Raw genomic sequence first — 17,069 nt, 5'->3', positions numbered from 1 at the left:
GCCTTTTTAAAAAATTCTGAAATAAACCATGGATGTCGTAGATATGCTTGTTAGATTTCCTAGGAACTATTACATGCTTCGATTCGATAAGGCTAGGCCACTTTATGACCTTTTTAGTGAAAGAAAAAGGTCAAAAACGAGTAAAATCCATAAATTAACAAGGAAATTCACTTAACCCCCATTTTGGCCTTTTTAAAAAATTCTAAAATAAACCATGGATGTCGTAGATATGCTTGTTAGATTTCCTAGGAACTATTACATGCTTCGATTCGATAAGGCTAGGCCACTTTATGACCTTTTTAGTGAAAGAAAAAGGGTCAAAAACGAGTAAAATCCGTAAATTAACAAGGAAATTCACTTAACCCTCATTTTGTCCATTTTCGAAAATGATAAAATCAACCTTGGAATTCGAATATATGCTTGTTAGATTTTATAGGAACTATTACATGCTTCGATTCGATAAGGCTAGGCCACTTTATGACCTTTTTAGTGAAAGAAAAAGGTCAAAAACGAGTAAAATCCATAAATTAACAAGGAAATTCACTTAACCCCCATTTTGGCCTTTTTAAAAAATTCTAAAATAAACCATGGATGTCGTAGATATGCTTGTTAGATTTCCTAGGAACTATTACATGCTTCGATTCGATAAGGCTAGGCCACTTTATGACCTTTTTAGTGAAAGAAAAAGGGTCAAAAACGAGTAAAATCCGTAAATTAACATGGAAATTCACTTAACCCCCATTTTGGCCTTTTTAAAAAATTCTAAAATAAACCATGGATGTCGTAGATATGCTTGTTAGATTTCCTAGGAACTATTACATGCTTCGATTCGATAAGGCTAGGCCACTTTATGACCTTTTTAGTGAAAGAAAAAGGGTCAAAAACGAGTAAAATCCGTAAATTAACAAGGAAATTCACTTAACCCCCATTTTGGCCGTTTTTCAAAATTCTAAAATAAACCATGGATGTCGTAGATATGCTTGTTAGATTTCCTAGGAACTATTACATGCTTCGATTCGATAAGGCTAGGCCACTTTATGACCTTTTTAGTGAAAGAAAAAGGGTCAAAAACGAGTAAAATCCGTAAATTAACAAGGAAATTCACTTAACCCCCATTTTGGCCATTTTTAAAAATTCTAAAATAAACCATGGATGTCGTAGATATGCTTGTTAGATTTCCTAGGAACTATTAAATGCTTCGACTCGATAAGGCTAGGCCACTTTATGACCTTTTTAGTGAAAGAAAAAGGGTCAAAAACGAGTAAAATCCGTAAATTAACAAGGAAATTCACTTAACCCTCATTTTGTCCATTTTTGAAAATGATAAAATCAACCTTGGAATTCGAATATATGCTTGTTAGATTTCATAGGAACTATTACATGCTTCGATTCGATAAAGCTAGGCCACTTTATGACCTTTTTAGTGAAATAAAAAGGTCAAAAACGAGTAAAATCCATAAATTAACAAGGAAATTCACTTAACCCCCATTTTGGCCTTTTTAAAAAATTCTGAAATAAACCATGGATGTCGTAGATATGCTTGTTAGATTTCCTAGGAACTATTACATGCTTCGATTCGATAAGGCTAGGCTACTTTATGACCTTTTTAGTGAAAGAAAAAGGGTCAAAAACGAGTAAAATCCGTAAATTAACAAGGAAATTCACTTAACCCTCATTTTGTCCATTTTCGAAAATGATAAAATCAACCTTGGAATTCGAATATATGCTTGTTAGATTTCATAGGAACTATTACATGCTTCGATTCGATAAGGCTAGGCCACTTTATGACCTTTTTAGTGAAAGAAAAAAGGTCAAAAATGAGTAAAATCCGTATATTAACAAGGAAATTCAATTAACCCCCATTTTGGCCTTTTTAAAAAATTCTGAAATAAACCATGGATGTCGTAGATATGCTTGTTAGATTTCCTAGGAACTATTACATGCTTCGATTCGATAAGGCTAGGCCACTTTATGACCTTTTTAGTGAAAGAAAAAGGTCAAAAACGAGTAAAATCCATAAATTAACAAGGAAATTCACTTAACCCCCATTTTGGCCTTTTTAAAAAATTCTAAAATAAACCATGGATGTCGTAGATATGCTTGTTAGATTTCCTAGGAACTATTACATGCTTCGATTCGATAAGGCTAGGCCACTTTATGACCTTTTTAGTGAAAGAAAAAGGGTCAAAAACGAGTAAAATCCGTAAATTAACAAGGAAATTCACTTAACCCTCATTTTGTCCATTTTCAAAAATGATAAAATCAACCTTGGAATTCGAATATATGCTTGTTAGATTTTATAGGAACTATTACATGCTTCGATTCGATAAGGCTAGGCCACTTTATGACCTTTTTAGTGAAAGAAAAAGGTCAAAAACGAGTAAAATCCATAAATTAACAAGGAAATTCACTTAACCCCCATTTTGGCCTTTTTAAAAAATTCTAAAATAAACCATGGATGTCGTAGATATGCTTGTTAGATTTCCTAGGAACTATTACATGCTTCGATTCGATAAGGCTAGGCCACTTTATGACCTTTTTAGTGAAAGAAAAAGGGTCAAAAACGAGTAAAATCCGTAAATTAACAAGGAAATTCACTTAACCCCCATTTTGGCCTTTTTAAAAAATTCTAAAATAAACCATGGATGTCGTAGATATGCTTGTTAGATTTCCTAGGAACTATTACATGCTTCGATTCGATAAGGCTAGGCCACTTTATGACCTTTTTAGTGAAAGAAAAAGGGTCAAAAACGAGTAAAATCCGTAAATTAACAAGGAAATTCACTTAACCCCCATTTTGGCCGTTTTTCAAAATTCTAAAATAAACCATGGATGTCGTAGATATGCTTGTTAGATTTCCTAGGAACTATTACATGCTTCGATTCGATAAGGCTAGGCCACTTTATGACCTTTTTAGTGAAAGAAAAAGGGTCAAAAACGAGTAAAATCCGTAAATTAACAAGGAAATTCACTTAACCCCCATTTTGGCCATTTTTAAAAATTCTAAAATAAACCATGGATGTCGTAGATATGCTTGTTAGATTTCCTAGGAACTATTAAATGCTTCGACTCGATAAGGCTAGGCCACTTTATGACCTTTTTAGTGAAAGAAAAAGGGTCAAAAACGAGTAAAATCCGTAAATTAACAAGGAAATTCACTTAACCCTCAATTTGTCCATTTTTGAAAATGATAAAATCAACCTTGGAATTCGAATATATGCTTGTTAGATTTCATAGGAACTATTACATGCTTCGATTCGATAAGGCTAGGCCACTTTATGACCTTTTTAGTGAAATAAAAAGGTCAAAAACGAGTAAAATCCATAAATTAACAAGGAAATTCACTTAACCCCCATTTTGGCCTTTTTAAAAAATTCTGAAATAAACCATGGATGTCGTAGATATGCTTGTTAGATTTCCTAGGAACTATTACATGCTTCGATTCGATAAGGCTAGGCCACTTTATGACCTTTTTAGTGAAAGAAAAAGGTCAAAAACGAGTAAAATCCATAAATTAACAAGGAAATTCACTTAACCCCCATTTTGGCCTTTTTAAAAAATTCTAAAATAAACCATGGATGTCGTAGATATGCTTGTTAGATTTCCTAGGAACTATTACATGCTTCGATTCGATAAGGCTAGGCTACTTTATGACCTTTTTAGTGAAAGAAAAAGGGTCAAAAACGAGTAAAATCCGTAAATTAACAAGGAAATTCACTTAACCCTCATTTTGTCCATTTTCGAAAATGATAAAATCAACCTTGGAATTCGAATATATGCTTGTTAGATTTCATAGGAACTATTACATGCTTCGATTCGATAAGGCTAGGCCACTTTATGACCTTTTTAGTGAAAGAAAAAAGGTCAAAAATGAGTAAAATCCGTATATTAACAAGGAAATTCAATTAACCCCCATTTTGGCCTTTTTAAAAAATTCTGAAATAAACCATGGATGTCGTAGATATGCTTGTTAGATTTCCTAGGAACTATTACATGCTTCGATTCGATAAGGCTAGGCCACTTTATGACCTTTTTAGTGAAAGAAAAAGGTCAAAAACGAGTAAAATCCATAAATTAACAAGGAAATTCACTTAACCCCCATTTTGGCCTTTTTAAAAAATTCTAAAATAAACCATGGATGTCGTAGATATGCTTGTTAGATTTCCTAGGAACTATTACATGCTTCGATTCGATAAGGCTAGGCCACTTTATGACCTTTTTAGTGAAAGAAAAAGGGTCAAAAACGAGTAAAATCCGTAAATTAACAAGGAAATTCACTTAACCCTCATGTTGTCCATTTTCGAAAATGATAAAATCAACCTTGGAATTCGAATATATGCTTGTTAGATTTTATAGGAACTATTACATGCTTCGATTCGATAAGGCTAGGCCACTTTATGACCTTTTTAGTGAAAGAAAAAGGTCAAAAACGAGTAAAATCCATAAATTAACAAGGAAATTCACTTAACCCCCATTTTGGCCTTTTTAAAAAATTCTAAAATAAACCATGGATGTCGTAGATATGCTTGTTAGATTTCCTAGGAACTATTACATGCTTCGATTCGATAAGGCTAGGCCACTTTATGACCTTTTTAGTGAAAGAAAAAGGGTCAAAAACGAGTAAAATCCGTAAATTAACCAGGAAATTCACTTAACCCCCATTTTGGCCTTTTTAAAAAATTCTGAAATAAACCATGGATGTCGTAGATATGCTTGTTAGATTTCCTAGGAACTATTACATGCTTCGATTCGATAAGGCTAGGCCACTTTATGACCTTTTTAGTGAAAGAAAAAGGTCAAAAACGAGTAAAATCCATAAATTAACAAGGAAATTCACTTAACCCCCATTTTGGCCTTTTTAAAAAATTCTAAAATAAACCATGGATGTCGTAGATATGCTTGTTAGATTTCCTAGGAACTATTACATGCTTCGATTCGATAAGGCTAGGCTACTTTATGACCTTTTTAGTGAAAGAAAAAGGGTCAAAAACGAGTAAAATCCGTAAATTAACAAGGAAATTCACTTAACCCTCATTTTGTCCATTTTCGAAAATGATAAAATCAACCTTGGAATTCGAATATATGCTTGTTAGATTTCATAGGAACTATTACATGCTTCGATTCGATAAGGCTAGGCCACTTTATGACCTTTTTAGTGAAAGAAAAAAGGTCAAAAATGAGTAAAATCCGTATATTAACAAGGAAATTCAATTAACCCCCATTTTGGCCTTTTTAAAAAATTCTGAAATAAACCATGGATGTCGTAGATATGCTTGTTAGATTTCCTAGGAACTATTACATGCTTCGATTCGATAAGGCTAGGCCACTTTATGACCTTTTTAGTGAAAGAAAAAGGTCAAAAACGAGTAAAATCCATAAATTAACAAGGAAATTCACTTAACCCCCATTTTGGCCTTTTTAAAAAATTCTAAAATAAACCATGGATGTCGTAGATATGCTTGTTAGATTTCCTAGGAACTATTACATGCTTCGATTCGATAAGGCTAGGCCACTTTATGACCTTTTTAGTGAAAGAAAAAGGTCAAAAACGAGTAAAATCCATAAATTAACAAGGAAATTCACTTAACCCCCATTTTGGCCTTTTTAAAAAATTCTAAAATAAACCATGGATGTCGTAGATATGCTTGTTAGATTTCCTAGGAACTATTACATGCTTCGATTCGATAAGGCTAGGCTACTTTATGACCTTTTTAGTGAAAGAAAAAGGGTCAAAAACGAGTAAAATCCGTAAATTAACCAGGAAATTCACTTAACCCCCATTTTGGCCTTTTTAAAAAATTCTGAAATAAACCATGGATGTCGTAGATATGCTTGTTAGATTTCCTAGGAACTATTACATGCTTCGATTCGATAAGGCTAGGCCACTTTATGACCTTTTTAGTGAAAGAAAAAGGTCAAAAACGAGTAAAATCCATAAATTAACAAGGAAATTCACTTAACCCCCATTTTGGCCTTTTTAAAAAATTCTAAAATAAACCATGGATGTCGTAGATATGCTTGTTAGATTTCCTAGGAACTATTACATGCTTCGATTCGATAAGGCTAGGCTACTTTATGACCTTTTTAGTGAAAGAAAAAGGGTCAAAAACGAGTAAAATCCGTAAATTAACAAGGAAATTCACTTAACCCTCATTTTGTCCATTTTCGAAAATGATAAAATCAACCTTGGAATTCGAATATATGCTTGTTAGATTTCATAGGAACTATTACATGCTTCGATTCGATAAGGCTAGGCCACTTTATGACCTTTTTAGTGAAAGAAAAAAGGTCAAAAATGAGTAAAATCCGTATATTAACAAGGAAATTCAATTAACCCCCATTTTGGCCTTTTTAAAAAATTCTGAAATAAACCATGGATGTCGTAGATATGCTTGTTAGATTTCCTAGGAACTATTACATGCTTCGATTCGATAAGGCTAGGCCACTTTATGACCTTTTTAGTGAAAGAAAAAGGTCAAAAACGAGTAAAATCCATAAATTAACAAGGAAATTCACTTAACCCCCATTTTGGCCTTTTTAAAAAATTCTAAAATAAACCATGGATGTCGTAGATATGCTTGTTAGATTTCCTAGGAACTATTACATGCTTCGATTCGATAAGGCTAGGCCACTTTATGACCTTTTTAGTGAAAGAAAAAGGGTCAAAAACGAGTAAAATCCGTAAATTAACAAGGAAATTCACTTAACCCTCATTTTGTCCATTTTCGAAAATGATAAAATCAACCTTGGAATTCGAATATATGCTTGTTAGATTTTATAGGAACTATTACATGCTTCGATTCGATAAGGCTAGGCCACTTTATGACCTTTTTAGTGAAAGAAAAAGGTCAAAAACGAGTAAAATCCATAAATTAACAAGGAAATTCACTTAACCCCCATTTTGGCCTTTTTAAAAAATTCTAAAATAAACCATGGATGTCGTAGATATGCTTGTTAGATTTCCTAGGAACTATTACATGCTTCGATTCGATAAGGCTAGGCCACTTTATGACCTTTTTAGTGAAAGAAAAAGGGTCAAAAACGAGTAAAATCCGTAAATTAACCAGGAAATTCACTTAACCCTCATTTTGGCCTTTTTAAAAAATTCTAAAATAAACCATGGATGTCGTAGATATGCTTGTTAGATTTCCTAGGAACTATTACATGCTTCGATTCGATAAGGCTAGGCCACTTTATGACCTTTTTAGTGAAAGAAAAAGGGTCAAAAACGAGTAAAATCCGTAAATTAACAAGGAAATTCACTTAACCCCCATTTTGGCCGTTTTTCAAAATTCTAAAATAAACCATGGATGTCGTAGATATGCTTGTTAGATTTCCTAGGAACTATTACATGCTTCGATTCGATAAGGCTAGGCCACTTTATGACCTTTTTAGTGAAAGAAAAAGGGTCAAAAACGAGTAAAATCCGTAAATTAACAAGGAAATTCACTTAACCCCCATTTTGGCCATTTTTAAAAATTCTAAAATAAACCATGGATGTCGTAGATATGCTTGTTAGATTTCCTAGGAACTATTAAATGCTTCGACTCGATAAGGCTAGGCCACTTTATGACCTTTTTAGTGAAAGAAAAAGGGTCAAAAACGAGTAAAATCCGTAAATTAACAAGGAAATTCACTTAACCCTCATTTTGTCCATTTTTGAAAATGATAAAATCAACCTTGGAATTCGAATATATGCTTGTTAGATTTCATAGGAACTATTACATGCTTCGATTCGATAAGGCTAGGCCACTTTATGACCTTTTTAGTGAAATAAAAAGGTCAAAAACGAGTAAAATCCATAAATTAACAAGGAAATTCACTTAACCCCCATTTTGGCCTTTTTAAAAAATTCTGAAATAAACCATGGATGTCGTAGATATGCTTGTTAGATTTCCTAGGAACTATTACATGTTTCGATTCGATAAGGCTAGGCCACTTTATGACCTTTTTAGTGAAAGAAAAAGGTCAAAAACGAGTAAAATCCATAAATTAACAAGGAAATTCACTTAACCCCCATTTTGGCCTTTTTAAAAAATTCTAAAATAAACCATGGATGTCGTAGATATGCTTGTTAGATTTCCTAGGAACTATTACATGCTTCGATTCGATAAGGCTAGGCTACTTTATGACCTTTTTAGTGAAAGAAAAAGGGTCAAAAACGAGTAAAATCCGTAAATTAACAAGGAAATTCACTTAACCCTCATTTTGTCCATTTTCGAAAATGATAAAATCAACCTTGGAATTCGAATATATGCTTGTTAGATTTCATAGGAACTATTACATGCTTCGATTCGATAAGGCTAGGCCACTTTATGACCTTTTTAGTGAAAGAAAAAAGGTCAAAAATGAGTAAAATCCGTATATTAACAAGGAAATTCAATTAACCCCCATTTTGGCCTTTTTAAAAAATTCTGAAATAAACCATGGATGTCGTAGATATGCTTGTTAGATTTCCTAGGAACTATTACATGCTTCGATTCGATAAGGCTAGGCCACTTTATGACCTTTTTAGTGAAAGAAAAAGGTCAAAAACGAGTAAAATCCATAAATTAACAAGGAAATTCACTTAACCCCCATTTTGGCCTTTTTAAAAAATTCTAAAATAAACCATGGATGTCGTAGATATGCTTGTTAGATTTCCTAGGAACTATTACATGCTTCGATTCGATAAGGCTAGGCCACTTTATGACCTTTTTAGTGAAAGAAAAAGGGTCAAAAACGAGTAAAATCCGTAAATTAACAAGGAAATTCACTTAACCCTCATTTTGTCCATTTTCGAAAATGATAAAATCAACCTTGGAATTCGAATATATGCTTGTTAGATTTTATAGGAACTATTACATGCTTCGATTCGATAAGGCTAGGCCACTTTATGACCTTTTTAGTGAAAGAAAAAGGTCAAAAACGAGTAAAATCCATAAATTAACAAGGAAATTCACTTAACCCCCATTTTGGCCTTTTTAAAAAATTCTAAAATAAACCATGGATGTCGTAGATATGCTTGTTAGGTTTCCTAGGAACTATTACATGCTTCGATTCGATAAGGCTAGGCCACTTTATGACCTTTTTAGTGAAAGAAAAAGGGTCAAAAACGAGTAAAATCCGTAAATTAACAAGGAAATTCACTTAACCCTCATTTTGTCCATTTTCGAAAATGATAAAATCAACCTTGGAATTCGAATATATGCTTGTTAGATTTCATAGGAACTATTACATGCTTTGATTCGATAAGGCTAGGCCACTTTATGACCTTTTTAGTGAAAGAAAAAGGGTCAAAAACGAGTAAAATCCGTAAATTAACAAGGAAATTCACTTAACCCCCATTTTGGCCGTTTTTCAAAATTCTAAAATAAACCATGGATGTCGTAGATATGCTTGTTAGATTTCCTAGGAACTATTACATGCTTCGATTCGATAAGGCTAGGCCACTTTATGACCTTTTTAGTGAAAGAAAAAGGGTCAAAAACGAGTAAAATCCGTAAATTAACAAGGAAATTCACTTAACCCCCATTTTGGCCATTTTTAAAAATTCTAAAATAAACCATGGATGTCGTAGATATGCTTGTTAGATTTCCTAGGAACTATTAAATGCTTCGACTCGATAAGGCTAGGCCACTTTATGACCTTTTTAGTGAAAGAAAAAGGGTCAAAAACGAGTAAAATCCGTAAATTAACAAGGAAATTCACTTAACCCTCATTTTGTCCATTTTTGAAAATGATAAAATCAACCTTGGAATTCGAATATATGCTTGTTAGATTTCATAGGAACTATTACATGCTTCGATTCGATAAGGCTAGGCCACTTTATGACCTTTTTAGTGAAATAAAAAGGTCAAAAACGAGTAAAATCCATAAATTAACAAGGAAATTCACTTAACCCCCATTTTGGCCTTTTTAAAAAATTCTGAAATAAACCATGGATGTCGTAGATATGCTTGTTAGATTTCCTAGGAACTATTACATGCTTCGATTCGATAAGGCTAGGCCACTTTATGACCTTTTTAGTGAAAGAAAAAGGTCAAAAACGAGTAAAATCCATAAATTAACAAGGAAATTCACTTAACCCCCATTTTGGCCTTTTTAAAAAATTCTAAAATAAACCATGGATGTCGTAGATATGCTTGTTAGATTTCCTAGGAACTATTACATGCTTCGATTCGATAAGGCTAGGCCACTTTATGACCTTTTTAGTGAAAGAAAAAGGGTCAAAAACGAGTAAAATCCGTAAATTAACAAGGAAATTCACTTAACCCTCATTTTGTCCATTTTCGAAAATGATAAAATCAACCTTGGAATTCGAATATATGCTTGTTAGATTTCATAGGAACTATTACATGCTTCGATTCGATAAGGCTAGGCCACTTTATGACCTTTTTAGTGAAAGAAAAAGGGTCAAAAACGAGTAAAATCCGTAAATTAACAAGGAAATTCACTTAACCCTCATTTTGTCCATTTTCGAAAATGATAAAATCAACCTTGGAATTCGAATATATGCTTGTTAGATTTCATAGGAACTATTACATGCTTCGATTCGATAAGGCTAGGCCACTTTATGACCTTTTTAGTGAAAGAAAAAAGGTCAAAAATGAGTAAAATCCGTATATTAACAAGGAAATTCAATTAACCCCCATTTTGGCCTTTTTAAAAAATTCTAAAATAAACCATGGATGTCGTAGATATGCTTGTTAGGTTTCCTAGGAACTATTACATGCTTCGATTCGATAATGCTAGGCCACTTTATGACCTTTTTAGTGAAAGAAAAAGGTCAAAAACGAGTAAAATCCATAAATTAACAAGGAAATTCACTTAACCCCCATTTTGGCCTTTTTAAAAAAAATTTAAAATAAATCATGGATGTCGTAGATATGCTTGTTAGATTTCCTAGGAACTATTACATGCTTCGATTCGATAAGGCTAGGCCACTTTATGACCTTTTTAGTGAAAGAAAAAGGGTCAAAAACGAGTAAAATCCGTAAATTAACAAGGAAATTCACTTAACCCTCATTTTGGCCGTTTTTAAAAATTCTAAAATAAACCATGGATGTCGTAGATATGCTTGTTAGATTTCCTAGGAACTATTAAATGCTTCGACTCGATAAGGCTAGGCCACTTTATGACCTTTTTAGTGAAAGAAAAAGGGTCAAAAACGAGTAAAATCCGTAAATTAACAAGGAAATTCACTTAACCCTCATTTTGTCCATTTTTGAAAATGATAAAATCAACCTTGGAATTCGAATATATGCTTGTTAGATTTCATAGGAACTATTACATGCTTCGATTCGATAAGGCTAGGCCACTTTATGACCTTTTTAGTGAAATAAAAAGGTCAAAAACGAGTAAAATCCATAAATTAACAAGGAAATTCACTTAACCCCCATTTTGGCCTTTTTAAAAAATTCTGAAATAAACCATGGATGTCGTAGATATGCTTGTTAGATTTCCTAGGAACTATTACATGCTTCGATTCGATAAGGCTAGGCCACTTTATGACCTTTTTAGTGAAAGAAAAAGGTCAAAAACGAGTAAAATCCATAAATTAACAAGGAAATTCACTTAACCCCCATTTTGGCCTTTTTAAAAAATTCTAAAATAAACCATGGATGTCGTAGATATGCTTGTTAGATTTCCTAGGAACTATTACATGCTTCGATTCGATAAGGCTAGGCCACTTTATGACCTTTTTAGTGAAAGAAAAAGGGTCAAAAACGAGTAAAATCCGTAAATTAACAAGGAAATTCACTTAACCCTCATTTTGTCCATTTTCGAAAATGATAAAATCAACCTTGGAATTCGAATATATGCTTGTTAGATTTCATAGGAACTATTACATGCTTCGATTCGATAAGGCTAGGCCACTTTATGACCTTTTTAGTGAAAGAAAAAAGGTCAAAAATGAGTAAAATCCGTATATTAACAAGGAAATTCAATTAACCCCCATTTTGGCCTTTTTAAAAAATTCTAAAATAAACCATGGATGTCGTAGATATGCTTGTTAGGTTTCCTAGGAACTATTACATGCTTCGATTCGATAAGGCTAGGCCACTTTATGACCTTTTTAGTGAAAGAAAAAGGTCAAAAACGAGTAAAATGCATAAATTAACAAGGAAATTCACTTAACCCCCATTTTGGCCTTTTTAAAAAAAAATTAAAATAAACCATGGATGTCGTAGATATGCTTGTTAGATTTCCTAGGAACTATTAAATGCTTCGACTCGATAAGGCTAGGCCACTTTATGACCTTTTTAGTGAAAGAAAAAGGGTCAAAAACGAGTAAAATCCGTAAATTAACAAGGAAATTCACTTAACCCTCATTTTGTCCATTTTTGAAAATGATAAAATCAACCTTGGAATTCGAATATATGCTTGTTAGATTTCATAGGAACTATTACATGCTTCGATTCGATAAGGCTAGGCCACTTTATGACCTTTTTAGTGAAAGAAAAAGGTCAAAAACGAGTAAAATCCATAAATTAACAAGGAAATTCACTTAACCCCCATTTTGGCCGTTTTAAAAAAAATTTAAAATAAACCATGGATGTCGTAGATATGCTTGTTAGATTTCCTAGGAACTATTACATGCTTCGATTCGATAAGGCTAGGCCACTTTATGACCTTTTTAGTGAAAGAAAAAGGGTCAAAAACGAGTAAAATCCGTAAATTAACAAGGAAATTCACTTAACCCTCATTTTGTCCATTTTTGAAAATGATAAAATCAACCTTGGAATTCGAATATATGCTTGTTAGATTTCATAGGAACTATTACATGCTTCGATTCGATAAGGCTAGGCCACTTTATGACCTTTTTAGTGAAATAAAAAGGTCAAAAACGAGTAAAATCCATAAATTAACAAGGAAATTCACTTAACCCCCATTTTGGCCTTTTTAAAAAATTCTGAAATAAACCATGGATGTCGTAGATATGCTTGTTAGATTTCCTAGGAACTATTACATGCTTCGATTCGATAAGGCTAGGCCACTTTATGACCTTTTTAGTGAAAGAAAAAGGTCAAAAACGAGTAAAATCCATAAATTAACAAGGAAATTCACTTAACCCCCATTTTGGCCTTTTTAAAAAATTCTAAAATAAACCATGGATGTCGTAGATATGCTTGTTAGATTTCCTAGGAACTATTACATGCTTCGATTCGATAAGGCTAGGCCACTTTATGACCTTTTTAGTGAAAGAAAAAGGGTCAAAAACGAGTAAAATCCGTAAATTAACAAGGAAATTCACTTAACCCTCATTTTGTCCATTTTCGAAAATGATAAAATCAACCTTGGAATTCGAATATATGCTTGTTAGATTTCATAGGAACTATTACATGCTTCGATTCGATAAGGCTAGGCCACTTTATGACCTTTTTAGTGAAAGAAAAAAGGTCAAAAATGAGTAAAATCCGTATATTAACAAGGAAATTCAATTAACCCCCATTTTGGCCTTTTTAAAAAATTCTAAAATAAACCATGGATGTCGTAGATATGCTTGTTAGGTTTCCTAGGAACTATTACATGCTTCGATTCGATAAGGCTAGGCCACTTTATGACCTTTTTAGTGAAAGAAAAAGGTCAAAAACGAGTAAAATGCATAAATTAACAAGGAAATTCACTTAACCCCCATTTTGGCCTTTTTAAAAAAAAATTAAAATAAACCATGGATGTCGTAGATATGCTTGTTAGATTTCCTAGGAACTATTAAATGCTTCGACTCGATAAGGCTAGGCCACTTTATGACCTTTTTAGTGAAAGAAAAAGGGTCAAAAACGAGTAAAATCCGTAAATTAACAAGGAAATTCACTTAACCCTCATTTTGTCCATTTTTGAAAATGATAAAATCAACCTTGGAATTCGAATATATGCTTGTTAGATTTCATAGGAACTATTACATGCTTCGATTCGATAAGGCTAGGCCACTTTATGACCTTTTTAGTGAAAGAAAAAGGTCAAAAACGAGTAAAATCCATAAATTAACAAGGAAATTCACTTAACCCCCATTTTGGCCGTTTTAAAAAAAATTTAAAATAAACCATGGATGTCGTAGATATGCTTGTTAGATTTCCTAGGAACTATTACATGCTTCGATTCGATAAGGCTAGGCCACTTTATGACCTTTTTAGTGAAAGAAAAAGGGTCAAAAACGAGTAAAATCCGTAAATTAACAAGGAAATTCGCTTAACCCCCATTTTGGCCGTTTTTCAAAATTCTAAAATAAAGCATGGATGTCGTAGATATGCTTGTTAGATTTCCTAGGAACTATTACATGCTTCGATTCGATAAGGCTAGGCCACTTTATGACCTTTTTAGTGAAAGAAAAAGGGTCAAAAACGAGTAAAATCCGTAAATTAACAAGGAAATTCACTTAACCCCCATTTTGGCCGTTTTTCAAAATTCTAAAATAAACCATGGATGTCGTAGATATGCTTGTTAGATTTCCTAGGAACTATTACATGCTTCGATTCGATAAGGCTAGGCCACTTTATGACCTTTTTAGTGAAAGAAAAAGGGTCAAAAACGAGTAAAATCCGTAAATTAACAAGGAAATTCACTTAACCCCCATTTTGGCCATTTTTAAAAATTCTAAAATAAACCATGGATGTCGTAGATATGCTTGTTAGATTTCCTAGGAACTATTAAATGCTTCGACTCGATAAGGCTAGGCCACTTTATGACCTTTTTAGTGAAAGAAAAAGGGTCAAAAACGAGTAAAATCCGTAAATTAACAAGGAAATTCACTTAACCCTCATTTTGTCCATTTTTGAAAATGATAAAATCAACCTTGGAATTCGAATATATGCTTGTTAGATTTCATAGGAACTATTACATGCTTCGATTCGATAAGGCTAGGCCACTTTATGACCTTTTTAGTGAAAGAAAAAGGTCAAAAACGAGTAAAATCCATAAATTAACAAGGAAATTCACTTAACCCCCATTTTGGCCTTTTTAAAAAATTCTGAAATAAACCATGGATGTCGTAGATATGCTTGTTAGATTTCCTAGGAACTATTACATGCTTCGATTCGATAAGGCTAGGCCACTTTATGACCTTTTTAGTGAAAGAAAAAGGTCAAAAACGAGTAAAATCCATAAATTAACAAGGAAATTCACTTAACCCCCATTTTGGCCTTTTTAAAAAATTCTAAAATAAACCATGGATGTCGTAGATATGCTTGTTAGATTTCCTAGGAACTATTACATGCTTCGATTCGATAAGGCTAGGCCACTTTATGACCTTTTTAGTGAAAGAAAAAGGGTCAAAAATGAGTAAAATCCGTAAATTAACAAGGAAATTCACTTAACCCCCATTTTGGCCTTTTTAAAAAATTCTAAAATAAACCATGGATGTCGTAGATATGCTTGTTAGGTTTCCTAGGAACTATTACATGCTTCGATTCGATAAGGCTAGGCCACTTTATGACCTTTTTAGTGAAAGAAAAAGGTCAAAAACGAGTAAAATCCATAAATTAACAAGGAAATTCACTTAACCCCCATTTTGGCCTTTTTAAAAAAAAATTAAAATAAACCATGGATGTCGTAGATATGCTTGTTAGATTTCCTAGGAACTATTAAATGCTTCGACTCGATAAGGCTAGGCCACTTTATGACCTTTTTAGTGAAAGAAAAAGGGTCAAAAACGAGTAAAATCCGTAAATTAACAAGGAAATTCACTTAACCCTCATTTTGTCCATTTTTGAAAATGATAAAATCAACCTTGGAATTCGAATATATGCTTGTTAGATTTCTTAGGAACTATTACATGCTTCGATTCGATAAGGCTAGGCCACTTTATGACCTTTTTAGTGAAAGAAAAAGGTCAAAAACGAGTAAAATCCATAAATTAACAAGGAAATTCACTTAACCCCCATTTTGGCCTTTTTAAAAAAAAATTAAAATAAACCATGGATGTCGTAGATATGCTTGTTAGATTTCCTAGGAATTATTACATGCTTCGATTCGATAAGGCTAGGCCACTTTATGACCTTTTTAGTGAAAGAAAAAGGGTCAAAAACGAGTAAAATCCGTAAATTAACAAGGAAATTCGCTTAACCCCCATTTTGGCCGTTTTTCAAAATTCTAAAATAAAGCATGGATGTCGTAGATATGCTTGTTAGATTTCCTAGGAACTATTACATGCTTCGATTCGATAAGGCTAGGCCACTTTATGACCTTTTTAGTGAAAGAAAAAGGGTCAAAAACGAGTAAAATCCGTAAATTAACAAGGAAATTCACTTAACCCCCATTTTGGCCGTTTTTCAAAATTCTAAAATAAACCATGGATGTCGTAGATATGCTTGTTAGATTTCCTAGGAACTATTACATGCTTCGATTCGATAAGGCTAGGCCACTTTATGACCTTTTTAGTGAAAGAAAAAGGGTCAAAAACGAGTAAAATCCGTAAATTAACAAGGAAATTCACTTAACCCCCATTTTGGCCGTTTTTAAAAATTCTAAAATAAACCATGGATGTCGTAGATATGCTTGTTAGATTTCCTAGGAACTATTAAATGCTTCGACTCGATAAGGCTAGGCCACTTTATGACCTTTTTAGTGAAAGAAAAAGGGTCAAAAACGAGTAAAATCCGTAAATTAACAAGGAAATTCACTTAACCCTCATTTTGTCCATTTTTGAAAATGATAAAATCAACCTTGGAATTCGAATATATGCTTGTTAGATTTCATAGGAACTATTACATGCTTCGATTCGATAAGGCTAGGCCACTTTATGACCTTTTTAGTGAAATAAAAAGGTCAAAAACGAGTAAAATCCATAAATTAACAAGGAAATTCACTTAACCCCCATTTTGGCCTTTTTAAAAAATTCTGAAATAAACCATGGATGTCGTAGATATGCTTGTTAGATTTTCTAGGAACTATTACATGCTTCGATTCGATAAGGCTAGGCCACTTTATGACCTTTTTAGTGAAAGAAAAAGGTCAAAAACGAGTAAAATCCATAAATTAACAAGGAAATTCACTTAACCCCCATTTTGGCCTTTTTAAAAAATTCTAAAATAAACCATGGATGTCGTAGATATGCTTGTTAGATTTCCTAGGAACTATTACATGCTTCG

The sequence above is a fragment of the Medicago sativa genome, chromosome 8 (genome assembly GCF_051527215.1).
Source record: "Medicago sativa cultivar Bolivia chromosome 8, Bolivia_mono, whole genome shotgun sequence".
NCBI classification, from domain to species: domain Eukaryota; kingdom Viridiplantae; phylum Streptophyta; class Magnoliopsida; order Fabales; family Fabaceae; genus Medicago; species Medicago sativa.
The sequence above is the reverse complement of the archived record's forward strand: the minus strand, read 5'-3'. Positions refer to the sequence as shown.